At 43.3% G+C, this 27,755-nt stretch overlaps 1 protein-coding gene and 1 pseudogene across 1 annotated transcript in view; both read left to right on the forward strand.

Annotated features, from left to right (window-relative positions):
- The first annotated feature begins 4,599 nt into the window (after positions 1 to 4,599).
- Positions 4,600 to 16,247, forward strand: LOC116981406 (annotated as a pseudogene).
- Positions 16,248 to 16,638: 391 nt separating this feature from the next.
- ccdc172 (coiled-coil domain containing 172) overlaps positions 16,639 to 27,755 on the forward strand; it is a 58,559-nt gene continuing 47,442 nt past the window's right edge. The window contains exon 1 of the mRNA XM_033033946.1: positions 16,639 to 16,808. The gene's annotated coding sequence lies outside the window, so the exon portion shown is untranslated. The remainder of the gene's footprint in view (positions 16,809 to 27,755) is intronic.

Below are 27,755 nucleotides of genomic sequence, written 5' to 3' on the forward strand. Positions count from 1 at the left end.
AAGCTGGACAGAGGGGACAAAGGTGAGTAAAAAAGGTGGTCTCAATATCGACAAGGGAACATGTGTCCTTCGAGGACGTCCCACCTAATTGTCATTGTTGGATAATCTTTTTAACAGGAACACTTGCAGAGATGGCTCCCAGAAAATCTCAAAGAAAGGGGGTAAAGCGTGTCAGAGATGTTTTTGCCATGTTGCTCTATTCAGTTTCTATATTGTTTCAGTTTCTATATCTATATTGTTGCTCTATTCAGTTTCCCAGGGGGTCGGGACGGGACTGGAGTTGGGAGGGAAAGGTGGGGGAGTCGAGGTAGAGGAGGGGGAGTAAGATGGGGGTGTCTTCATTTACTGGCGGCGGGTGTCTGTCACTGAAACAGGCAGGTGAGATTTCACATCCACCTTGTGTGTGCCTCTCTCTCTCTCTCCCTCCCTCTTACACAGGCTGAGAGACTCTGCCTCTGTGAGTGTGCGTCTCTTTCTCCCCCTCTCCCACACACAGTAAGACCGAGGTACTGTGCTCAGTCCATCTGTGTCTCCCATACACAGTAAAACATGTCTCCAAATGAGCCAATTCAACCAAGGGAGGATATTTATAGTGTGTGAAAAAAAAAGTTACATCATTTGTGTCACGTGTAGTTCACGATGTTCATTCAAGATTTAACGCGAAAGCTCGGGAGACGGACAAGTCACTCGCACAAATAACAGAAATGCCGAGTACCGTGGGAACTCTTTATCTACCCCCCGTTATATCGTGCGAGACTCGTGCTGGACCATGACCACGTCACTCTGGTGACATCTTGCGTCAACTCGCCCCGTGAAAAAGCCCCATAAGTAAGTAGTGATTTGGAGATTGGATAGATATGGAAATAATTTGGATAAGAGTGACGAAAAGACGGCTGTACAACAGATGTGTTATTTGTTTCATAACAACAAGGATTATAGAATATTGAATTATAAATTGACGAAACGTTTGAGTAATGAGTCTTGACCAGTAGGAGGAATATGGAATGTGGAGTTTATTGCAGGGAGAGAGAGAGAAAGTGAGTGAAGCAGAAAATAAGTGGGTGGAGACGCGAGATACTAGTTGGATGGATAACGCCTGTAAAAGAGGGATTGAATTGTGTAATAAAGACGGAACTATTAAAAGATGAAAGTACTTCAGATAGAATGCCAGTGGGCAGAGGAATAGGAGATAAGGGCTAAGGCAGAGAAAGAGAGCGCTGATAAGAGAACAGCAATTAGTAGTTAAAAACAAACTTAGTCCTCTATAGACCCTATGTCTGGCATGGCGACTCTGTCTATAGAAGGGGGAGGTGGCCAATCACAATCTGGATCACTGTCCAATCACAGCTCAGACCACTCCCATTTTGAAAATTAGCCCGTTCACCATTACATTAAACTACTCCCTTTGTTCATTTTAAATTCTCACTCAAACAAGAAGACGACTTTTGCAAGCCCACCCATTCCCGGAGGAATGCCCTAGGTTGCTAATTCTGCAAATTGGTCCGCACAGAAACAAAGATTATTTTAAACAGAACGGCTTTTGTCAGACAAGGGAGGGGAATGTAAAGTTAATACAGAGAGATGTCTCTAATGTTTAACGCAATTTTTGGGGAAAAACTAAGGGGGCTGCGAAACTTTGGCTAACTCCTCTTGGCTAAATTTAAGTACCTGATGTATGTTTGCCCGTTCATTTGTACTAGTTTTCTTTTAATGTTTGAAGGGAAGTATTTGTTCCAAATCCAAAGCTCTCTCAAAATATTCTAGGATGTTCTTTCAAGTTGTCACTCATCCAAGTTCTGTCCCTTATCAGGTTAGATAAAACTCCATGTTCATTTGAGTTGTCACTCATCCAAGTTCTGTTTCTTATCAGACTAGAGAGCTCACTGTTCTTTTCAAGGCTATGCTGCCTTCTCCTGTGATCAGGATTTCGCTCTGTCTGTTTCATTTCTCCCAAAGCCCATCGGGATACTTGACATCCAGTCCCAGGGTATATTTATATATTCATATATATGCCCCTTTTGATGAAATGGTTCATGTCAGATGAAATAGGATCTCATTATTTTCTTCCTATTTCTTACCTTTTGAATTGAGTTCAAATAGTGACCTGAATTCCACGATGGCCGCGTGGCATCCAGGTAGATGTGTTAGATGAGATTGGCGATGCCTTTATCTTAGAACAAAATCTGTGAATTTGATATTGTAAATTTGGGGAGATAGATTGGAACAATTGGGAATATTTTTAAATTGTTTTTTTTTTAATAATGATCTATTTTTAAAGGGTCTGCATTATAGGTAGTTCAAGAGTGATCTCACATTCCCCACCACCCGTAGAATTCTGGATCAGTGGAGGGAATGAATAGGACACTAAAGAGTGTGGAAGTTAGTTATGATCTACAGGCCCACAGCAATGAATTAATTACATATGCACAGCAATTAAGCACAATCTTGTCAGTCTTGCATTCACAGGGGTTGAAAACACAGAAGCCACTGCCAGTTGAACACATACAGTCCATAATACTGGAGACAACGTACTGATAAGGTAGTGGGATCGGACAAAATTGGGACTGTGTTGGAGGGGACTGTACCAGGTGCTACTACAACACCAACCACCGTGAAGATCGCAGATTACCCCTGTTAGAGACATCCGATTTAATTGACTGTAAATGGAGGAGAACCAAGAAAAGACAATGGGGCTATTGGCCCTACTTTTTATCCTGAGGTTAGGCCCAGATGGGCTGGACTTGTGGAACAATCCCTGCACCAAGACGTCCTGAATAAGGCTGACAACTGTCCTTACGTTTATAACACTGACCAAGATGGATCCATTACCATAGGTTCTTGAAGTAAGCAGAAAAAGGTGGCAGCTTATCCCAGAGCTACAGACCGAGCTGAAACAGATAAGAAATGTGCTCACCAAAGCCCAGTCTGAAAATGACCATCTCGCTTCCATCACACAGCAGCTGAAGGAGAGCAATTAGGTTGTGGAGTTGAAAAGCCTTGATTTTGGAGTGCAACTCAGTTACAGAACTGGATTGAGGTAAATCCCAGCCGGGATCAAAGTGAGGAGCTGAGTTGAGATAGATCAGACAGACAGTTGGCATTGATGGAGAAGGACGAAGAATGCTGGTTTCACACGCTGATGGACATCTTGGGAGAAAGAACGACTCCATTTGTGGAAATAAACTACATTTGTGATGAATACGGACAGACTTTCATACAGCTGAAACACCTGTCAATTCACCAAATGTGCCATACTGGAGCAAAACCTTTGCAGTATGAAGTTCATGGTTTCCAGTGCAGGCAAAGAGCATCCTTGAAATACCATATGACCAAGCACAAGGCAGAAGCTGAACTTGAATTTGCTTGTGACCAACGTGAGAAACGGTTCGAGAAGGCTCACAATTTGAATGTTCATATGTCCATGGCTCATCCCTTCACCCAGAATACAGATAAAAACAGACCTATTGAAATTGAATCAAGCCAGGCTCACTTAAATTAGGTTGAGCAAAGGAAAGGTTTGTGTGGATAATATAGTTCTGAGCATTATAGCACACCAGTTCCAGAGACAAAATCCAATGTCTGCAATGTGGTAGAGGAGAATCAAGCAGAATCCTAGCAATTGGAAGGACTGTTCAGAACTCTGATAACAGAGGGGAAGAAGCTAGTTGGTGTTGTGGTGAGGCAGGATTCCACTTTGCCACAGTTACATCCTGGACATGCATTCAAGTCGCAGCATTGTTTTGAATGAGGGACAGTGCCCATCCAGTAGAAATAAGGGCTCAATGGAAGAAGTTCTGGATGGTTCAATAAACCTTTCACCTCGGAATGGAACAGTGACTGAAAATGGTGAGGGTGATAATGTTGCGAAGCATCAACCTGTCCCAGTGTTAGCAGAATTTCAGCCTTGTACATACAGTGGAGCCACTTCACGGCCAGTCGGAATCCCAATTGAAGAAGGATATGTTCTTGCACTCAGATCCTGAATATACAGAGTGCTCTTGGGAAAAAGTTCAGGTACAAGATGCAACTCAACCATTAAATGTGAAAAAAAAGGTTAACTGCAATGAAGCATCTTGTTCTATAAGAAATAATGTTGTGGATGGATTGGAGTCCAGTGATCTTTCTGAAAGGTATTTATCAAGTGAAGATGACAGAGAAATAAAAGTTAAGAATGGTTCTTCACTTGAGTCTTTTCAACCATATTGGAAGAAGAAGAGTAAGTTACCAGTTAAGAAGTGCAATATTAAGCATGTGAAGAAACAATCTGGGCAAAAACGTGGCCAAAAAACCAAAGTCAAACTTGGAGGGATGATTTCCCCCACCATGTATCGATGTCAGTATAAGGATTGCTGTGCTGTTTACAAAGTAGTTGTCGGACTTAAGAAACATATAAAAGAGTTGCGTGAAAGACCTTGCCACCACCCAGGATGTAACAAGGTGTTTCTGATTGATTATTACCTGCAGCACCATGTAAAGCTGATCCATACAGAAGAAAGAACATCTTTACAGATCAGGAGGAAGTGCAAAGACTTTGGTCACAACTTCAGAAAGACAAACCACATTTGATCAACAATCTTGAAGCATTTTGAGCTCTATCGTATGACCAAGGGTCTAGCGAGAGAGAAGTTGAACATTTTTAAACAGATGGACCTCTTGAAAGAGATTATGCATCACCCTATCCAGGAAGACAATGACTCAGACCTGGTGGGTAATCAGTGTGATGACAATCAGGACATTGATGAGGATGGCAATTATGATGTTTCTGATGAGAAGGACAGTTGCCGTTTTGTTCCCAACCCTGACCAGATCAATGCCGATGTTGACAGCAGGAGAGACACCTGCAAGGACGACTCTGACAACAACATCCCAGATATCTATGACATGTGCCCCGAGAACAGCGCCATCAGTGAGACTGACCTGAGTAAGTTCCAAAGGGGACGATGCAGATCGTTCCTAACTGTGTAATGCGCAACAAGGGCATGGAGTTGCTGCAGGCGGCCAACTCTGACCCTGGCCTTGCTGTCGGATTTGAGGAGTTTAACGCCATCAACTGCAGTGGCACCTTCTACGTCACCACAGACTGCAATCTACGCTGGCTTTGTCTTCGGCTTCCAGTACAGCAGCCGCTTCTATGTGGTGATGTGGAAGCAGGCCACCCAAACCTACTGGGAGAAGCTGTCCAAACCCATGGATACGCTAGCGTCTAGATCAAGGTGGTGAACCCCACCACTGTAACTTGCGTACAGTTTTGGTCTCCTAATCTGAGGAAAGACATTCTTGCCATAGGGAGAGTACAGAGAAGGTTCACCAGACTGATTCCTGGGATGGCAGGACATTCATATGAAGAAAGACTGGATAGACTCAGCTTGTACTCGCTAGAATTTAGAAGATTGAGGGGGGATCTTATAGAAACTTACAACATTCTTAAGGGTTTGGACAGGCTAGATGCAGGAAGATTGTTCCCGATGTTGGGGAAGTCCAGAACAAGGGGTCACAGTTTAAGGATAAGGGGGAAGTCTTTTAGGACCGAGATGAGAATTTTTTTTTTCACAAAAAGAGTGGTGAATATGTGGAATTCTCTGCCACAGAAAGTAGTTGAGGCCAGTTCATTGGCTATATTTAAGAGGGAGTTAGATGTGGCCCTTGTGGCTAAAGGGATCAGGGGGTATGGAGAGAAGGCTGGTACAGGATACTGAGTTGGATGATCAGCCATGATCATATTGAATGGCGGTGCAGGCTCGAAGGGCCGAATGGCCTACTCCTGCACCTATTTTCTATGTTTCTATGGGCCGAGTAGGGGCAGCACCTGTGCAACGCTCTCCAAAGAGACTGGCAACACCCTCAGACAGGTCCAAACTTTATGGCACAACCCCAATATCAGCTGAAAGGATTACACCGCCTACAGGTGGCACCTGATCCATCAACCCTAAACAAGCTTCATCAGGATGGTTGTCAATGAAGAGAGTGACAACTAGATGCCATACCATTGGTTTGATGGACTTTGGGGTACTATTGAACTGGTAGCCATACCTTTGGTTTGGTGGACGTTGGGGTACTGTGATACATTATGGCTCTATCATTCTGTTAATCATTGCTCTAATGCTTACGAACATTGTGTGTCTCTACTGTGAATGTTATCATGTTTGATAAAAAGGAGGGCATGAAAGAAATAATGGTCAAATCTAAAATGGAATAATTCTTCTACAAAAGCATGGTCTAGTAGAACAAAAGAATGGTTCGGTGCCAAGTCTGAATGACTTTGCAAACTAAATGAAACACAATACGGAGAACAGGTTGTCTTTTTAATAAAGAAATTAAGACGGAATCCTGTAGTAATAACATGTGCTCTTTCAAGGCCATAAAGAAGCCAAGATTGAAAAAATTGCTGACGCTCCAGAGATAAGTAATAACTTGTTATTGGATGAGCTTGATTTGGACCCAGCTTTTCCTATTTTCTGAAAGGCTATAAAATCTTTCAGTCATGCCATATTCAGACTTGGTAGGAGTGTTTTACTGATAAGAAAAAATGTATAATTGTGCTAACTTTCCTTTGTTCTGTGAGTGGAGCCCGAGAAGCACTGAGCAACGTTGTGCTCATTGTAGATCTTGCCAATCCCGTTTGACGAATCAATTAAATACTTTAATTTTGGTTCTTAATTTGGACTTTAATTCAAGTTGCTTACCTACCATACCACCTACAGGTTGCTTACCCACCATACCACCTCCAGGTCCCTCAGATCAGCCGACTTGGGGTTACTGACCATCCCGCGGTCTAGGCATAAGCTCAGGGGCGACTGGGCCTTTGCGGTTGCAGCTCCTAGACTATGGAACAGCATCCCTCTTCTCATCAGAACTGCCCCCTCCATCGACTCGTTTAAGTCTAGCTTTAAATTTATTTCTACTCTCAAGCCTTTCTTGAGGTCCTCTGAGGGAGCGCTGTATGTATGCATCTATGTATGCATGTATGTATGTATGTATTGTTGATCTATGAATCACTGTTTGTAGCACGTTAGTACCTGCACCAATGTAAAGCACTTTGGTCAATGAGAGTAGTTTTTAAATGTCCTATAGAAATACAATTGACTTGACTTAAAGATTGCCATGGTTTCCATTTAACATTTGTTGCTATCTGCTTTTTAAGAAACAAACTTTGACACATCTGGACAATATCTGTTAAATGTTCAAGGACTGGGAGAGGGCCTTTACAGAGGGTGATCATTGTAACAGCAATAGGAAGCTGCACTGGAGCCCGTACTAACATATAGATAAAAATAAAACAATGGAGACCTGCATAAAACTTGTGAATATTAAACTTTACAAAAATTAGGTATAGGGAGAAATAGCTTCTTATTATAAGAAGTGTCTTTGGAAATAATAAGTAAATACCATATGCCACCAGGGTTAAAAATTGCATTTGAGGCGTCTTACGATGTTGGGTACTCGAGAAACAATAAAGTATGTGTGTTAGGCACTTTCCCCCCCTGGTGAATGCTATGTACTTACTTCTCTGTTTCTATCCCAAGTACAGGCCTCGTGGCTGTGAGTCTGGAATCGAGGGGTTAAAGGCTCCTGTACCCGATTGGCCCAGCTGCGTCAGGTGACGGGTGACTCATCTGAAGTATAAATACGAGAACTTCCCAGGATCCTTCGCTTCGTCGTGGACTCTGACTGATGAGCAGTCTGTTGGTGGGGGCTGAGGCAGCCGGACCACATGGCATAGAACTTTGTGTATTTTCACCATTCCTTGTTAACAGATATTGTATTGGGACGGATAAGGGCTGACCTTAGAGTTTTCGGGTATTTTGGTTTCAGGGTTGTATCTCTTTGGGCAGGTTTTGGAATCTCCGGTTCGACGGCCCATGGCGTGGCTGGCTGGAGCATTGTTAAATTGTTGTCGGTTTATCCATATCCCTGACTGGGTTGTTTAAATCAGGTTTGAGTTTTGTGTTCCCATGAATAATTAAAACTGTTTTTTGAACCTGAACCTGGTTTTTGACTTGTGTTACGTGGCTCTGAAGTACTTGCATTCGGGAGTCGTAACAAAATGGGGGCTCGTCCTAAGTTTTGAGGACCCTAGACGTTTTTAGGGGGGTTTTTTGGTAGGCTTCTGGACTGAGGAAGTCTGTGTGTTGAGAGGGAATTTTTTCTTCCCTGTTTGTGGTAGCATTAAGGCCCAAGTTTTAGCTGGTGGTTTGGGGCTACATTAGTAATGGAATTTAAGGTGAAAGAATTTGTTGAGGCTCCTAGTCGGGAGTTGTTTGATAGATGTACGAAGGAGCATTTGATTTTGCTGGCTGAGAACTATGCCGTGACTATTGACAAGCATTCAAAGAAACACTCCATTAAATCGGAGTTGTGGGCTGCGTTGGTGGAGGCTGAGGTTTTGCCTGGTGGTGCAGACAGTCCCCCACCTTCTGTTCAGCCAGTTCAAAACATGGAGGCCATCATTAAACTGAAGGAGATGGAGCTTGAGTCACAGAGAATTGCCTCTTTGTTAAAAGAGAAAGAGCTCATGCATGTTCTTGAAATGAAACGGCTTGAGCTTGAGGAGGAAACCAAAAGGGCTGAATTTCAGCTGCGGGAAAAAGAAATAGATAATTCCCGGGTTTCTTCTAGGGAACGGGAGTTTGATATGAGCAAGAACATCCGCCTGGTTCCCCCATTTCGTGAGGAGGATGTGGACAAGTATTTCACAGTGTTTGAACGGGTGGCTTTGTCCTTGAAGTGGCCTAGGGACGTGTGGACCTTGCTATTGCAGTGTGTCTTTGTGGGTAAAGCACGGGAGGTGTACTCGTCTTTATCTGTTGAAAGCAGTCTGGACTATGAGTGTGTGAAGTCTACGGTACTAAGGGCTTATGAATTAGTTCCAGAGGCGTACCGGCAGAAGTTCCGGCGCTTTAGGAAGTTTGATAGTCAGACTTATGTGGAGTTTGCTAGGGAGAAGGAGGCACTTTTTGACAGGTGGTGCGCTTCTCAAGGAGTGAAGGATTTTGAGCTACTGCGGGCCTTGATAATTATGGAAGACTTTAAGAACTGTCTCCCTGAGAGGGTTACTACTTACCTTAATGAGCAGAAGGTGAATGAGGTGTCTAAGGCTGCGGTGTTGGCAGATGAGTATGTATTGACTCATAAATCTGATTTTGTTGGGCGATCCTATAGTTTTGGTGCACGGCCGGTTGATCGTGGTGGTGTCGCCGGTGGCAGTGTCAAAGCTGTTTCTGTGCCTGCAAGTGGCAGCACGTTGATACAGGGGGCGGTCTGAGCTGATAGGGTTGACGGAAATGTAAGGACTAATGAAGGTCCTGTGTGCTACTATTGTAGAAGGAGAGGGCACATGTTAAAGTCGTGTCCCGTTCTGAAGCAGAAAAATGCAAAGCCTGTTGCTTTGGTGGGTGCACAGAAGGCACCTGTCGTACCTGAGGTGCCTGAGTCTGATGAGTGTAGGAATTATTCTGCGTTCATCATGAATGGTTTTGTTTCTCTAGAGGATGGGGGTGATAGAGTTCCAGTATCCATCTTGCGTGATACTGGTGCTACTCAGTCCTTTATATTGGATGGTGTACTGCCGTTTTCTGGGGAATCATCGGTTGGGTCAAGTGTCCCAGTGGTAGGATTCGGGATGGATGACATGGTAGTGCCTTTGCATACCGTGCGTCTCGAGTCCGAGTTGGTTTCAGGCCGGGTAACTGTTGGGTTACGGCCGTGTTTTCCCGTTGGGGGAGTTTCTGTGATTTTGGGGAATGACTTGGCAGGAGGTAGAGTTTTAGTCACTCCTGAGGTGACGGCTGTTCCGATGGTGCAGAGTCCTGATAGATTGGCTATGCAGCATCCAAAGGTCTTCGCAGCTTGTGCTGTCACGAGGGCTATGGCTAAGAGCCAGGCGAAGTTTGAGGATGTGGTGGACCTGAGTGAGAGCATTTTTGGGGATCAGGATGATAGATCCTGTGTTGTGAAGGGTGTTTCTCCATCTCAAGATGGGATAGTGTCTGGAAATGTGCCGGTGTCACTGTCACGTGACCGGCTGGTTGAGGAGCAAAAGAGTGATCCAGGTTTATCTGATCTGTTCGACTGCGCAGTGCCTGAGGGGGATATGGATTCCACAACAAAGGGGTATTTTCTAAGGGATGGCTTACTGATGCGAAAGTGGTCTCCCTTGGATATATCTGGGCATGATGATTGGAGCGTGGTTGATCAGATTGTGATGCCTCGTCGGTATAGGGACGAGATACTCTGTTTGGCTCATGATGGTCCTCTGGGTGGACATTTGAGGGTCCTGAAGGAAAAATGGTTGCAGGAGGATACAAAACGTAGTGTTTTAGACCACGTTTGTACTTTTCGCTCTAGACTGAGGAGGGCATGCGAACTGGCAATGGGTAATCTTGCCTCTGCTCAGTCTAGGATGAAGGACTGGTTCGACAGGAAGGCTTCTAGTAGGAATTTTTCTCTAGGTGACAAGGTCCTGGTGTTGTTGCCTATTCCTGGTTCCAGTCTGCAGGCTCGGTATAGCGGTCCCTATCAGGTGGTTAAGAAGGTTGGTGAGAGGGATTACGTTATTGGTACCCCTGATCGGAGGCATAAGACTCAGCTCTGTCATGTTAACATGATGAGACAGTACCATGAGCAGGAGCCTGTGGAGGTTGATGGGTCGGAGCTATGTCCTTCTAAGCCTGTTTTGGCTGCAGTGGTGCTGCCCCCTGACACGGGTGGTGATGTGGGGGAGGCACGGTTGTCTGTGGCAGTAACGCAGGGAAAGCTGAGTAACTCTGAGGCTTTGGAGACGCTTCCCTTGCGGTTGTCTCATTTGACTGGCATATCCGTGGCAAGGATGATGTATTGGCTGATGCATTGTCGCGCCAGTGATGTCTGTGTTACTGAATAGTTGCTGAAATTTGGTGGTGTTTTTTTTAGTTCATTTTCAGAAACCTATTCAGTATCTTTGGGTGGGGGTGTTAGGCACTTTCCCCCCCTGGTGAATGCTATGTACTTACTTCTCTGTTTCTATCCCAAGTACAGGCCTCGTGGCTGTGAGTCTGGAATCGAGGGGTTAAAGGCTCCTGTACCCGATTGGCCCAGCTGCGTCAGGTGACGGGTGACTCATCTGAAGTATAAATACGAGAACTTCCCAGGATCCTTCGCTTCGTCGTAGACTCTGACTGATGAGCAGTCTGTTGGTGGGGGCTGAGGCAGCCGGACCACATGGCATAGAACTTTGTGTATTTTCACCATTCCTTGTTAACAGATATTGTATTGGGACGGATAAGGGCTGACCTTAGAGTTTTCGGGTATTTTGGTTTCAGGGTTGTATCTCTTTGTAGGTATGTTGCAAAGCGTACCTGAAGCGTCGTCTAAGATCTGCCGCTGAGGTTGTGCGCGATTTTGGCGCCGTTTAGAGGGGGCGGGTTTAAAACGCGATTTTCTCTAAGCTGTTCCAATCGAAAATGTTCAGCCTAGTTAATTATTAACGAAAAATCGCTGATAGACCCCGTCGCAAAAGCTATTATTAGGTTTAAAGGCCTTGAATAATAGTTATAGTAGTTTAAAAATCAATCTTTAAACCCGCGACCGTCAGCAACCCCAGGGTCTCATAAAGAAAATAGCAGAAGTTAGGTTGTATATTTTTACATTCAAAAGGGCTTCTAAAGATCCTTTTATACAAAATTTAATATTGCGAGTAGCTCAATTTGGGCCCATTATATCGCGCAGTATTTTTCTCGGCATTTGAGGCACAAATCTACCGCAATGTGAACGTTCTAAACCAGCGCGTTCCACAGGGACCCACTGGAAAGCTGATTTAAATGGGCATTTATTTACAGCAATTGAACACTGAATTCCTTCCATTTGGCCTATAAATTAATGTAAATGAGATTTAAAAATCATGTTTTATTGTGAATTATTTGTGAATATTATTTGGACATTTAGGCTATTTAAAAATGTTAATCATTTATTAAGAAATGGATAGATGTTTAGATCTAGTAATTGAAGTCTGAAATTAGCTACAATTAGGTAACTAACTAATTATATGCTTTAATTTCAGGTCATCCAAGTAAGATTATTTATATTTGTTTCAGAATGCTTCAATCTATGATAACTGAAAATTTCATTCAGTTCTCTTAATTTTTAAGAAAGTTATGGGCTTTTGACTGTTCACGATCACAGCTTTTTTGTTATGTCCATAGAAAATCAATAGGGAACAAGATGCTCATTTCCGAGTATGAAAATGGCCATAACTTTTTAAATACTTGAGATATGAAAGTGAATTAGATGTCAAATTAAACTTATTTTTATGCTTTATCTGACGGGATAAATTACAGACTTGATTTTTAAAATCTCAAAATTTTGTAACATTGCTACTCTTTGGGCAGGTTTTGGAATCTCCGGTTCGACGGCCCATGGCGTGGCTGGCTGGAGCATTGTTAAATTGTTGTCGGTTTATCCATATCCCTGACTGGGTTGTTTAAATCAGGTTTGAGTTTTGTGTTCCCATGAATAATTAAAACTGTTTTTTGAACCTGAACCTGGTTTTTGACTTGTGTTACGTGGCTCTGAAGTACTTGCATTCGGGAGTCGTAACAATGTGAGACAATTACTGCAGTATTACCAACTACATAAAACTATGATAACATGGCACAGCCAAGATCTTGGCAGCTCAGGACTGGTATATTTTCCACACAATTGAATGTTACCAATATTAATTAACTACCACTATTAGTTTAGTTTAGTTTACTTTAGTTTATTGTCACGAGTACCAGGAATAGTGAAACGCTTTTGTTGCATGCTAACCAGTCAGTGGAAAGACTATACAGGATTCCAATTGAGCCATTCACAGTGTACAGATATATGATAAAGGTAATAACGTTTAGTGCAAGAAAAAGTCCAGTAAAGTCTGATGGTCTCCATTGAGGTAGATGGAAGTTCAGGCCACCTCTCTAGTTGTTGATGATGGTTCTGTTGCCTGATAACAGCAGGAAGCTCAGGCCACCTCTCTGGTTTTTGATTATGGTTCTGTTATAAACCATATAACAATTACAGCACGGAAACAGGCCATCTCGACCCTTCTAGTCCGTGCCGAACACGTATTCTCCCCTAGTCCCATATACCTGCGCTCAGACCATAACCCTCCATTCCTTTCCCGTCCATATAACTATCCAATTTATTTTTAAATGATAAAAACGAACCTGCCTCCACCACCTTCACTGGAAGCTCATTCCACACAGCCACCACTCTCTGAGTAAAGAAGTTCCCCCTCATGTTACCCCTAAACTTCTGTCCCTTAATTCTCAAGTCATGTCCCCTTGTTTGAATCTTCCCTACTCTCAGTGGGAAAAGCTTATCCACGTCAACTCTATCTATCCCTCTCATCATTTTAAAGACCTCTATCAAATCCCCCCTTAACCTTCTGCGCTCCAAAGAATAAAGCCCTAACTTAATAATAATAATAATACATTTTATTTATGGGCGCCTTTCAAGAGTCTCAAGGACACCTTACAAAAATTGAGTATGTAGAGGAAAAACATGTAAGGGGAATGAAATAAATAGTAGAGACATGACTAGTACACAAAGTAAAGACAGAATTCAATACAAAACACAGTATGAGGCAATTAATGCACAGATGAAAAGGGACGGGGACGTGGGGCTAAGGATAGGCAGAGGTGAAGAGATGGGTCTTGAGGCGGGACTGGAAGATGGTGAGGGACACGGAATTGCGGATCAGTTGGGGGAGGGAGTTCCAGAGCCTGGGAGCTGCCCTGGAGAAGGCTCTGTCCCCAAAACTGCGGAGGTTGGACTTGTGGATGGAGAGGAGACCGGCTGATGTGGATCTGAGGGACCGTGAGGGTTGGTAGGGGGAGAGGAGGTCAGTGAGATATGGGGGGGCCAGATGGTGGAGGGCTTTGTAGGTGAGGACCAGGATTTTGTAGGTGATCCGGTGGGAGATGGGAAGCCAGTGAAGTTTTTTGAGGACTGGAGTGATGTGATGCCAGGATTCGGTGTGGGTGATAAGTCGGGCGGCTGCGTTCTGGACCAGTTGGAGTCGGTTGATGTAGGTGGAGCTGATGCCAAGGAGAAGTGAGTTGCAATAGTCCAGTCGGGAGGAGATGAAGGCATGGATGAGTCTTTCAGCAGCGGGCGGTGTGAGAGAGGGTCTGAGTTTGGCGATGTTGCGGAGATGAAAGAAGGAGGTTTTAATGACATGGCGGATGTGAGGCTCAAGGGAGAGGGTGGAATCAAAGATCACGCCAAGGTTGCGGGCCTGGGGAGATGGGGAGACAGTGGTGCCATCGATGGTGAGAGTGGGGTTATTGATTTTGCTGAGTGTGGCTTTGGAGCCTATGAGGAGGAATTCTGTCTTATCGCTGTTGAGTTTGAGGAAATTTTGTTGCATCCAGGTTTTTATAACTGACAAACAGGAGTTGATATGGGAGAGGGGGGTTTGTGGGGGGATTTGGTGCCAAGGTAAATCTGGGTGTCATCAGCGTAACAGTGGAAGTCCAACTTGTTCAACCTCTCTCTGTAACTTAGTTGCTGAAACCCAGGCAACATTCTAGTAAATCTCCTCTGTACTCTCTCTATTTTGTTGACATCCTTCCTATAATCAGGCGACCAAAATTGTACCCCATACTCCAGAATTGGCCTCACCAATGCCTTGTACAATTTTAACATTACATCCCAACTTCTATACTCAATGCTCTGATTTATAAAGGCCAGCACACCAAAAGCTTTCTTTACCACCCTATCTACATGAGATTCCACTTTCAGGGAACTGTGCACAGTTATTCCCAGATCCCTCTGTTCACCTGCATTCTTCAATTCCCTACTGTTGCCTGATAACTGCAGGACACTGTCCCTGAATCTGGAGGTGTGCCTTTTCACACTCTGTATCTCTTGCCTGATGGGAGAGGGGAGAAGAGGGTTGTGACAGGAGTGAGACTTGACCTTGATTATGCTGGAGGCCTTGCTGAGGCAGCGTGAAGTGTAAATAGATTCAATGGGAGGGAGGTTGGTTTGTGTGATGGTCTGGGCTGTGTCCACAATTTTCTTCACTTTCTGCGGAAATATGGAGCTTTTCCCAAACCATGCTTTCTATGACGCATCTGTAGAAGTTGGTGAGAATTGATGGTGACATGCTGAACTTCCCAAGCTTTCTAAGGAAGCAGAGGCTTTCATATGTTTTCTTGGCGTTTGCTTCAATATGGAGGGTCCAGGACAAGTTGCTGGTGATATTCACTCCTAGGAACTTAAAGCTTTCAACCATCTTTACTTTAGTGCCGTCAATACCACTTCGCTTTCTGAAGTCGTTCACTATCTCCTTTGTCTTGCTGACATTGAGAGAAAAGTTGTTGCCTTGACACCAGCTCAGTACATTCTCATTCCCATTCCGGCACATTATTTGATGTCCGCTTTTTAAAAAAAACAATGATGCCCATTACTTTGATACATTTTCTAGAGAAGTTTAAAGGGGAGAGGGAATTGGGAACTAGGTGAATGGATGGGAATGTGGAAACTAGGCCAGAGATTGAGTTGAATGAAGCATGTGAGTGGAATTAAATATGGGAATAAGTGACCGACTAAGTGGAGTATGGGAGTAAGTGCCCTAGAGAATGGAAGCAAAGTGGAACTGGACTCCAGTGAGTGGGATGGAGCGTAGGAAGAAGTGCCCTATTGAATTTGAGGTGGTGTGGGAATTGGGCTAGAGTGAGTGGAATAGATCAGGTAGATGCACAGAGTCTCTTGCCCAGAGTAGGGGAATTGAGGACCAAAGGAAATAGGTTCAAGGCTAAGGGGCAAAGATTTAATAGGAATCTGAGGAGTAACTTTTTCACGCGTAGGGTGGTGGATGAATGGAACAAGCTGCCAGAGGAGGTAGTTGAGGCTGGGATTATCCCAACGTTTAAGAAACAGTTAGACAGGTCCATGGATAGGACAGGTTTGGAGGGATATGGACCATGCGCAGGCAGATGGGACTAGTGTAGCTGGGACATGTTGGCCGGTGGTTTGGGCAAGTTGGGCCGAAGGGCCTGTTTCCACACTGTGTCACTCTATGAATGAAAGTGACAGCAGCAAACACCACTTCATGAGCCAGATACAAACCCCTTGGGTTTTCCGAGTCCCTGATAGCAGATGATTGGAGTTTTACTGTTATTGTATATAATTCTTAGCATTAAATACAATAATTTAAATATCATAAGTGGCTTAACCGTAGTACAGCTCCCAAGAAAGAAAATGTTGATGATACTGGGGTAATTGATTGATTGATTGATTGATTGATAGACTTTATTAATCCCCTTATTCAGGAGAAATTCTGATGTCCTTGCAGCACACTAATAAAAATACAACACAGTATTCATGAAGAAATTCAACACCAAAACATAAAAACATCTATCTAACCCACTATCCATTGCCTATGAATGAGTACCTTTGCTCAGAGGCGTTAGTGATGTTTGCTACTCCCTCCGGCGAGGGCTCCCTGCGGGAAGGCTCGACGCTGCTGCTTCTGGCGGCCGCGCAGACTCAGTGCTGCTGCCATTTGGTGCCCGAGCCGTCCGTGGTGCTTGGATCTTTGGCGCAGCCGCAGTGCTGCCGGCCGTTGGTTCCCTCGCCCGGGCCTCCGGCGCAGGCGCGCTGCTACCGGCAGTTGGTCGTCGCTCAGTCCGTGACGATCGGACGGCGCAATAAACTCGAGGACCCGTCGCCTGTCAGCCTCTCGGAACCACTTCGCTGGTTAACGTTGGCCATGAGCCTGGACAATTTATTCGAGGAGATCCTCGTGACCGAACAGAAGGCTTTGCAAAAAAGACAGTTTCTTCAGAGCGGTAAAGAAGTGCCCGCCCCTCCGCCACCTTCCCTCGACGCTCGGTCCCTTTAACCACCACCCAGGGTCGCGGCGGCCGTTTGCCATTCCGTCCCGGCGAGTTGTCCGATCTCTGCGCTGGCCTCGGGTCTGGGATGCGGGTGCTGCACCACTGTTTTTCCTGTACTGCCTGTCCCAGATGACGGCTCGGCTCGGTGGCGCAGCGGGAGAGTTGCTGCCTTACAACGACAGAGTCCCGGGTTCGATCCTGACCACGGGTGCTGTTTGTGCGGAGTTTGTACGGTCTCGCGGTCTGTGCGCAGTTTGTGACCACAAACCGCATGGGTTTTCTCCGGGCGCTCCGGTTTCCTTCCACACTACAAAGACCTGCAGGTGTGTGGTGCTAGGGTGGTTGCCGGTCGGCACGGACTCCATGATACAGGTGTTCCTATCCCTAAAGCTCTCGGCCGCCACTAGGTAGCTACTTTAGTCAGATCGATTGAAAGTAGCATGGAAACTGGCCCTTCACCCCATAGAGTCCATGCTGACCACCGTTGACACTAGTTCCATGTTATCCCACTCTCATATCCACTCCCTTCACTTTAGGGGCAATTTACAGAAGGCAATACAAAGGCACGCCTTTGGGATGTGGGCGGAAACCCACGGGGTCACAGGGAGATCGTGCAAACCCTTTTGCACGAACTACATTCCCAGTGATGTCTGCTGGCATGGCCTGCCACCCCCATTCTGCAGCATATCCTGCGTTTGCCAACTAGCAACATTAAAGATCAGACAGTCCCCGGATTACGTCAGAACTTCCTTAAACAATTTCTCCGCAGTCAACAAAGTCCAGTTTCTATAGTAATCGATAACATGTTCGGCACAGACATTGTAGGCCAAAGGGCCTGTTTCTAAGCTGAACTATGTATCGAACATTGGGGTCTGAAGAAGGGTGTCGACCCAAAACGTCACCCATTCCTTCTATCCAGAGATGCTGTCTGTTCCGCTAAGTTACTCCAGCATTTTATGTCTAGTATGTAGTCTTGCTATTGTTTTTTTTATTGGATAATCACCCTAATTCCTATCAACATCCCTAATTAAACGAATCAAAGAAATTCTGTATCCTGTCATTAATTAATACCATAGAACATTTTATTATTACCAGCACAGTTTTAAAATGGGGAAATTTTGCATCATTTTGGATTTATTCATTACCCGGGTAGCGATCTACCAAACCTTTAATATGTTTCCGATACCAAGGGACACAATATGTGTGGGGCCTTGTCTACATTAGGCTAATATTTGGTTATAGGGCTATGCAGATCAGGGAAGAAACCTGAGGCCACAACCAGATTAGCCATGGTCTTACCAAATGGCTCTCGTTTCCTAATTATGCTTATCAGATGGAGTTGCTATTTAAGCAAAAATAAAAACATGTCTGGTGATTTATTGTCCATGTAGTTGCAGTAGCACCATAATGAAATTATATAAAAATGTGTAATAAATATATATCCTAGTTTTATATTTAAAATTGCCTCAGCACCCATGGAGGCACCTTAAACATGTTGCCACACAATGCTGCCTATTCTCTTGGTGAAGTCTAGAATTTGGTAGGGTGCAGTACAAGTTTTCCATTATTCTAAATATGTTCAACGTGATAATATTATTTTCAAGACAATGTTTTTGCGTTCCTAAACTAGTTTCTTTTGCCTGGGAAAATAAGTAGAAGTTACTCAAAATTAGAGAATTATGTTCATACTACTGGGTTATAAGTTACCTGAGTGAAAGATGAGGTACTGCTCTTCTAATTTGCATGTGGCCTCACTCTGGCAATGGAGGAGGCCCAGGATGGAAAGGTTAAAATGGAAAGGGGATTTGAAATGATTGGCCACCGGGAGATCTCGGCGGACTGAGCTTAAGTGTTCAGCGAAACGGTCACCAAATCTATATTCGATCTTGCCGATGTTTAATGCCCCTGTCCCACTTAGGAAACCTGAACGGAAACCTCTGGAGACTTTGTGCCCCACCCAAGGTTTCCGTGCGGTTCCCGGAGGTTTTTGTCAGTCTCCTTACCTGCTTCCACTACCTGCAACCTCCGGCAACCACCTGCAACCTCCGGGAACCGCACGGAAACCTTGGGTGGGGCGCAAAGTCTCCAGAGGTTTCCGTTCAGGTTTCCTAAGTGGGCCAGGGGCATAAGAGTCCACATCAGAAGCAGTGGATAAGGTTAGAGGAGGACATGTGAACTTCTGTCTAACTTGAAAACTGCCGGGGTCTCTGGATAGATTGAGGGAAGATGTATAAGGACAGGTGTTGTATCTCTTGCAGTTGCAGGGTAAAGTACCAGGGGAGGCAGTGGTTCGCATGGGAAGGGATGTGAACCAAGGGGTTGCAGAGGGATTGGTCCCTACAGAAGGCAGAAATGGGTGGAGATGGGAAGATGTGATTAGTAATGGAATCCTCTAGGAGGTGACGGAAATGTCAGAAGATAATATGTTGGATGTAGAGGCTGGTTGGGTGGAAGGTAAGGACCAGGGGAACTTAGTTGAGTGGGGGGGAAGGGAGAGCGAGTGTAGAACTGCGGGGCACAGAGGAGACACTTGTGATGGCCTCATCTAAGATAGAAGGGAGGAACCCACGTTCACTGAAGACATAGCAGATGTAGTAGTATGGGACACCTCATCTTGGACAGGCGCAGAAGAATAGAGAATAGCATCTTTGCAAGAGACAGGGTGGGAAGAAGTGTAGTCCAGATAACAGCCCAAGTTGGTAGGTTTGTAATAGATGTCCATCATTTGTCTGTCTCCTCTGATGGAGACAGAGATCGAGAAAGGGGAGATAGGTGTCAGAGATAGTCAAAGTGGATTTGATGGAACAGCTTTCTTACTAGCACCCTCAAGACTCATATTATTTCTGTTTTATGCACACTCTAGCCAAATGAACTAGGTTTAATTAAAAGCTACCTTCTTCATTATTTCTTTTTGAGTGATCTTAAATCTGGACCACATAAAGTTATTTGCCTGGATTGGTCAGTGTTGGAATTTATGCTGTACTTGTGCCTCTGGGCCCATTTATCTGATCATATCAGCACAATCTCCCTCTAGTGAATATCCAGCTATCCATGTATCTATCACTATCTGCCTCGTTTAGACAAAGTGGGAGTGGGTTCCTTTGGACACAACAAAAGCTGTATGTTGTTGATGAATATTAACTATTTTCATTGAAATGGCAGTATATCAAGGATTCCTGCATATCCTGAATGGAATGGTAAAATTTAGAGCTTATTCTTGCAGAATTTTTCTGTAATTATCTGATACAGGATCCTTGAGCCCTTTAATTTCAATGCTGGCGATGGAGGTGCAGCTATTGAGCAGTTGAGATGATTTATTGCTTAATTAAAAAATATATCCACTTCCTTGATTGTTTTACTTTTTCCAGTTTTATATTTTAATTATTTCAAGTGACATTAAGAACCATTTGGAAAGATTGACAATTTGGGGAGATGAAAGCTTTGTTGGCTGTAAAACCAGTTATGGAAGTTTTGAAAGCAAGACATTTTGACTCAACATTTGGTGTTGGTATTGGCTAAGTCTTGTCAAGTGTACTAAAATAATGTGAAAAAACTCAGTCAAATCATATCATTCATGAATTCAATCAGTTGTTCACAAATTAAACAGATAGTGCAAAAGAAAAAATATATATAACCAGAAAATAGAATATAGCATTGCCGCTACAGAGAAAGTGAAGTTTAAAAACATCCAAGGGCCGCAAGGAGGTAAGTTGGAAAATCGGAACTGCATCCTTATCTTATGCATGGTCCTCAGTAATCTGATTACAGAGGGGAAGAAACTGTTCCTGAATCTGGAGGCATGTGCTTTCACGTTTTGTAACTTCTGCTTGACAGGAGAGAGGTGGAGGGAATGACTAGGTGGTAAGTTGGCATGATTGTTGGCATGTTATGTTGGCTATTTTCCTGAAGCAACATGGTTTGTAGATGAAGAAAATGGAGGCAGAAGGGAGAGGGAGGGAGGCTGGTTTGAATGATGAAATGGGCTGTATCCTCTACTCTGCAATTTCTTGAGGTCTTGAGCAAGCTGTTGCCAAACCAAGATGTGAAGCAATAAAATAGGCTTCTTTCTACAATGCATCTATAGAAATTGAGACATCTGGATTTCCTTAGTCTTTGAGGACGTTGGTCTGCTTTCTTGGCCATAGTGTCAATATGGTTGGACCAGGAGAAATTGTTGATGATATTTATACCCAGGAACTTGAAGCTTCCAACCATCTCTTCAGTGCCATTGATGCCGACTGGGCCATGTACACCACCCGGTTATCTGAAGTCGATGACTAGCTCCTTCGTCTTGCTAATACTGAGGAAGAGGTTGCTGTCTTGAAAATATATCCATCACCAACTCTCTATCTCCATCCTGTACTCTGTCTTGCTGTTGTTCAAGATCCAGCGTCAGTGTCAGCAGCAAACTTGTAAATGGAATCAGAGCAGAATTTGGTTCACAGTTGTGAATGTATAGGGAGCATAGTAAAGGGCTGAGAAAGGCACATGTGTGGGGTTGTGCAGGCCAGTTCAAGAATCAGGTGCTTTTTGGAAAGTAGCTGTTACTGAACCTGGTAATGTGGTACTTGAGGCTTCTGTACCTGTTGCCCAATGGCAGCAGCAAAAATAGGGTATGACCCAGATGGTGAAGATCCTTAACGTTAAATGCCACATTTTGTATAGGTACTTCGACTTTTTTTAACCTCAATAAGCCCAAGGAATCATCAACCCTATTTCTTGATTTACCACTTTGGTGTGACTTGACTTGAATAAAACAGAAAAACATGAGAATTCAATAAATTAAAACAGCATTTGGTTTGTTCAATATAGTCACATGTACTGAGATATGAGATCAAATTATAGTATGCTATCCATGTAAATCATACCATTGATAATAACTACATCGTGTAGTGCAAAATAACAAAATATACAAGAGTGCAAAATAACAAAATATACAAGAGTGCAAAATATTCTGATACAGAGAAAGTGCAGATTTTTTAAAATGTGCAAGGACCACAACAAGGTAGATTGGCAGATCAGGACCATCATGTTTTTTTAATATTGTTTGTTTAAAAATGTATTTCATGAAAATACTAATGAATACTGAACATCACCAGGGGGCGCTGCACAATGGCAGCCTCGCCAACAGTCTGTCTGTTTTTTTGTCTAATTTTTAGTGTGTTTTAAAAGTTGGTGTTAATGTTCTCTGGTTTGTTTTATGTGAGCAACTTTTTTTCAATCTCTTACCTTGCTGGAGATGTAATTGTTTTCTGGATCGTGTCTCCGGTCGCTCTGCGGCTTAACATCATGGAGCTGGCAGCCTTGCTTGGGATTGACTTTGAGCCCCACCGCGAGGCCGTGGACTTACCATCGGAGCCGATCCCTTGCCTGGGATCGACGCTCCAACCGCGGCCTTGTGGATTTCACCATCGAGGAGCTCACAGTCTCGGGTAGAGACCGATGTCGGGAAGCTCCAAACAACGCAGATACTCCAAACAACCAGCCCCGACCCGGGGTCAGATCGACCGACACGGGGGAGCTGAGATTCCCCCCGATGCAGGAGCATGATTGCCCCGATGCTAGGGCCCAAACACCGTCGGCTACGGGAGCCAAGATCGCCCCATCAACGGAAGGCTCGAGGCCCCCGACCGCGGGAGAACAAAGAAGGGAAGAGATTGAACTTTTTTTCGCCTTCCATCACAGTGGGGAATGTGGAAGAGTCACTGTGGTGGATGTGTATGTCAAAATGTATTTTGTGTGTTCTGTTACTTTTTATTGGTATGACTATGGCAAATGAAATTCCTCGTATGTTGCAGAACATACTTGGCTAATAAAATATGATTATGATGATGTGATCTTCATTTTGAAGCATGAATATGTGATTATTTTCAATGAAGCTTTGAGAAATGACCAGTCAGAAATAATGAAGTATTAATTCTTGACTATCTGATTGAGATAAAAATAGTTATAAAAACGCACATAAATTACAGTTGTCTTTCAGACTGATATATAATAGTAAGAAATGCTGATTAAACAGAAAAAAAATATGAATTCCATTTTTTATTCTAGATTCAGACATGTAGTTATATATTATAAATTGCCATAGGCCTTAGAGAGGTAGATACCAGGGATCGGAATTTGGACATAAATCATCTGAGCTACAGAAATCAATTACAGCAGGTTACTACATTTTTACTATTGAATTATTTTTTGTATTCTGTGTTCCAGTTTTCTAAGATTTTCAAAGATTTTCTAAAAGCTGCAGGATGTTGTGAAATTGTTTTATTTCTTTCATTCTATCTTTTTTTTCATTTACTAATTTTACATAATATGTATTCACCTGTTAATAGTAACATTTCCTAGTTTAGATTGTTTCTTAAATTTAGTTTTCATTGTTTATATTTCAGTGAAATCAGAAATTATTAGATGCAATGAAAAGCTCAGGGATGTCACGGAGAATTTACATAAAAACAAAATAACACTGGAATCAAAGGTAATTGAAACGGTTATTTTTAAGAAGTGCTTTTTGAAAAGCAACACATTTATTATAACTTGCAATCTTTTATTTGTTTGGTGAGATCAGTAGTTGTCAACAAATATAGTGATTATACCATTCAAATGTGAAACCATTGATATTATAATTTACAAATTAGTACTTGGTCCCATTCAGAGAGAACTATTTCCATAGAAACAGCTTTAATATTTGTGCAATTTTTTTCCAATGTTAAATCAGATAATTATAGTCTGGAGAAATATATAGGTCCTGTCGATAATGAGCTGCTATTTTGGCAGTTTGCCATTAAGTGATCTTTAGCTAACTAGTTAATATTGGAAACAAATCTACTTTAATGATTCTTTAAGCGAAAGCTCCCATAATGTCTGATGTGACTTTAAAATATCTGTCATCATCATTAATCTAAGAGCTCAATATAGAATCTGCAGTTGTGTTTTGATGTACTTAACAAGAGTTTCAAGTTCTGGCTCAATAGTCAGCTTGCCTTGGATCCCATGTGCCTCAACCAAAGTGCCTCAGCTTTATCTGTGACTTTGCTACCTATACATTTCTGTATAGGACTGTACCTACACAGTTGGAAAGATTATCACTCCCAGCACATTCATAATTGTACAAGTAGAACCCAAATTAATCCATGACTGCATTAGTCTCGAGTTGGAGATTTCCACTGCGACTACAAACACGTGAAGCTTGATAGAAATTCTGGTTGGAGTCCTCGCAATGTGATCTTACTGCCGAGTAACTTGAGAAGTACACGAATGCGGCACTTGCCAAATAATGCTCTACATTATTGAATGCTGCTTAAGATGGAAGTTAGGAGGGCATAGGAACAAGAGGACAGAGATGGTGTTGGCAAATGATGATAAGGAGAGCATTTCTGTGTGTGCCATTAGGGTACACTTTATAGCCTTGAGCTTCAGTTGAAGATTCTTGCACCTCAAGGTACAAAGAGACAGGCAGATGTCTATTTTACCACCACTTGAACTTGGAATACAATGTCATAAATTATCATTCACACTAGTACTTAACAAAATAAAAATATCTAGTTAAAATTCTTCCTCCTTGAAATTCAATAAAGTTACAATTACTCATTCCTCCATTAGCAATATCAGAAAATTAGTTGAACTCTCATGGTTGCAAGAGCAATCCGAAAGCTTTGACGGAAGTCTGTAGAATTTATTTCCTTTGTATGTAAGTCTATTCCACTGTCGAATTAGTAGAAGAAATTCTTTGCAGCTCAAGAGACAGCGAAGAATGTGGTCCACTTGCTCTTTGAATATAGAAACATAGAAAATAGGTGCAGGAGTAGGCCATTCGGCCCTTCGAGCCTGCACCGCCATTCAATATGATCATGGCTGATCATCCAACTCAGTATCCTGTACCTGCCTTCTCTCCATACCCCCTGATCCCTTTAGCCACAAGGGCCACATCTAACTCCCTCTTAAATATAGCCAATGAACTGGCCTCAACTACCTTCTGTGGCAGAGAATTCCAGAGATTCACCACTCTCTGTGTGAAAAATGTTGTCCTCATCTCGGTCCTAAAAGATTTCCCCCTTATCCTTAAACTGTGACCCCTTGTTCTGGACTTCCCTAACATCGGGAACAATCTTCCTGCATCTAGCCTGTCCAACCCCTTAAGAATTTTGTAAGTTTCTATAAGATCCCCCCTCAATCTTCTAAATTCTAGCGAGTACAAACCGAGTCTATCCAGTCTTTCTTCATATGAAAGTCCTGACATCCCAGGAATCAGTCTGGTGAACCTTCTCTGTACTCCCTCTATGGCAAGAATGTCTTTCCTCAGATTAGGAGACCAAAACTGTATGCAATATTCCAGGTGTGGTCTCACCAAGACCCTGTACAACTGCAGTAGAACCTCCCTGCTCCTATACTCAAATCCTTTTGCTATGAATGCTAACATACCATTCGCCTTCTTCACTGCCTTCTGCACCTGCATGCCTACTTTTAATGACTGGTGTACCATGACACCCAGGTCTCGTTGCATCTCCCCCTTTCTTAATCGGCCACCATTCAGATAATAGTCTACTTTCCTGTTTTTGCCACCAAAGTGAATAACCTCACATTTATCCACATTATACTGCATCTGCCATGCATTTGCCCACTCACCCAGCCTATCCACCTTGCAGCCTCCTAGCATCCTCCACACAGCTAACACTGCCCCCCAGCTTCGTGTCATCCGCAAACTTGGAGATGTTGCATTCAATTCCCTCGTCCAAATCATTAATATACATCGTAAATAGCTGGGGTCCCAGCACTGAGCCTTGCGGTACCCCACTATAGTTCCAGTAAAGTTATGGAAGCTTGAATTCATGCAGTGCAATGCAGCAGCTTTGAATGCTAATAACATCTCCAGCCATCATTGCTACGTCCTGGCTTCGTTGTGTGTTAACCTCCTCATAGATGCCAGAAATGTATTAAGAATTTTGCAGCAGCACACAAAAAACATTGATTTTTATAACTGAAAGGAAGACTTACTGTTAATATATGCGTTAGCCTCCAAACTTATAGACCATCTAGAATTAGAAATACATTCAGTTCTTCCATGAATCTTCATTGTACTCTGTTGTAGTCTACATGGCAGCATTTTTTAGTTTATTCGTCACAACCCGAGCTACAAGTTAAAAAGCCTGCTCCTCAATATCCTTCATCTACATTTGAAATAATCAATAAATACTCAATTTCCAGCAATGCCAGGAGTATTTATTAATAAACATTGAACTCCAGAGTGAGTAACAGTGCAGTAATGTTGCGCTCATTCTGTTCTTGATCATTTCACCACGTATCTGAGAAGGAATCACCCATATCAACACTTCTGTAAATCCAAATGAAATCAGTCACAGCAGTTGACTGCTCATCTTTCTACATTCCCTCACTACCCATTTGCGGCATTTCAGCATAGGATGTTTCTATTAGCTGCAGCCAACCCATTGGATGATCTTTCTTGTACTTCAGTTTGCTGCAGATGGCATGAAGTATGAGTCCAAAAGGGTTTTATCATTGCTGGCCCAATTTTTAATTATTCAATCTTATAATGAGTGGCAGATGTCCCCCATGACTTGACAATAGTCAGTATTGAGGAAATTATTGTAATAGTAATGATGGAAGCATAAATCCCGTGAGAATGCAATAGATTTATATTCCATGAAACCATTCTGCTGAGCAGTGGACGGGAATCGGCAAAGTTAATCATCTGCTGCCAGGAAGTATCTTAATATCTGTGAACAATGCATTCAGTGTCATGAAGTCTGAACTTTTATCAAGATCGCTTTTGCCAGTGGTGCAATGGAAACAGATAGCAACCTGGTGACACTGCATGGTTGGATCCATGTTCACATGGAACTGAACCATTTTTGTTGAAATAGCTGCTATCGACTTCCGGTGGCGCTATGGAGGCTTGAGTCCAGCGCCAACTAGCTCCGTGCCGAAGAAATTTAAAACGGGAGAAAATCGGGTCTTACCTGCAGCGATCGCGATCTGAACGGCTGCCTGCGTGACGTCATCAGGCGCGCGACTTTAAGATATGTCGTCGGTACAACATACCCCCCCCCGTGGGACACAAAAAAAAGCCGGTAAAGGGAGACAGCAGAAGGAAGAGGAAGGCCTCACAGAGGCCTCGACCTCAGTTACAACGACGGCCCAGGAAGACCCTTCGAAGAAAACGAAACCGAAAAAGTCTGAAATGGAGGATCTTAAAATTTTTCTCTCTGCCGAAATGAAAACCTTTGGAGAGAAGTTTGGAGAGAAGTTTAAAGAGGAACTTGACTCTTTTAAGGTAGATTTTAAAGCAGAAACGCTTTCTACCGTTCAACAAATGCTGGAAATCTGGAAGAAGACGAGGGAGGAAGAGATCAAGGATCAGATGGAAGTGCTGGAAACCAGGCTTGTTTCGGTGGAAACGAAGGTTAAAACGGAGGTGGTCCCCATTTATCACATACTTGATCAGCATAGAACAGCGATAACCGAACTTGAGAATTCGGTGACGACAAGTGCGGAAACTGTAAGTCGACTCCTTATTGAAAACCAACGCCTCTCCGATATGGTGATCAAATTAAATAAGTGTATTGATTTGGAGGGGCGTCAAAGACGTAAGAATCTAAGAATTGTAGGGGTGAAAGAAGGAAGTGAGAAGGAAATGGGCACTCGGGATTTTGTGGCAGACCTATTACAAAAAGCCTTAAAATTGGATCACAAACCTTCACTCGGTCGAGCTCATAGAGCGCAGGGACGTCGTATACAAGATGATCCCCGTCCAAGACAAATTATCGTAAAGGTACAATTGGATCATGAATTTGATGATATAATGAAGAAAATTGTTCGAGGCGGACAGCTCCTTTTTGAAGGTGCGAGATTCAGTATTTACCGAGATTATCCGGCAGAAGTCTT

This window comes from Amblyraja radiata, chromosome 15 (assembly GCF_010909765.2).
Source record: "Amblyraja radiata isolate CabotCenter1 chromosome 15, sAmbRad1.1.pri, whole genome shotgun sequence".
NCBI lineage: Eukaryota > Metazoa > Chordata > Chondrichthyes > Rajiformes > Rajidae > Amblyraja > Amblyraja radiata.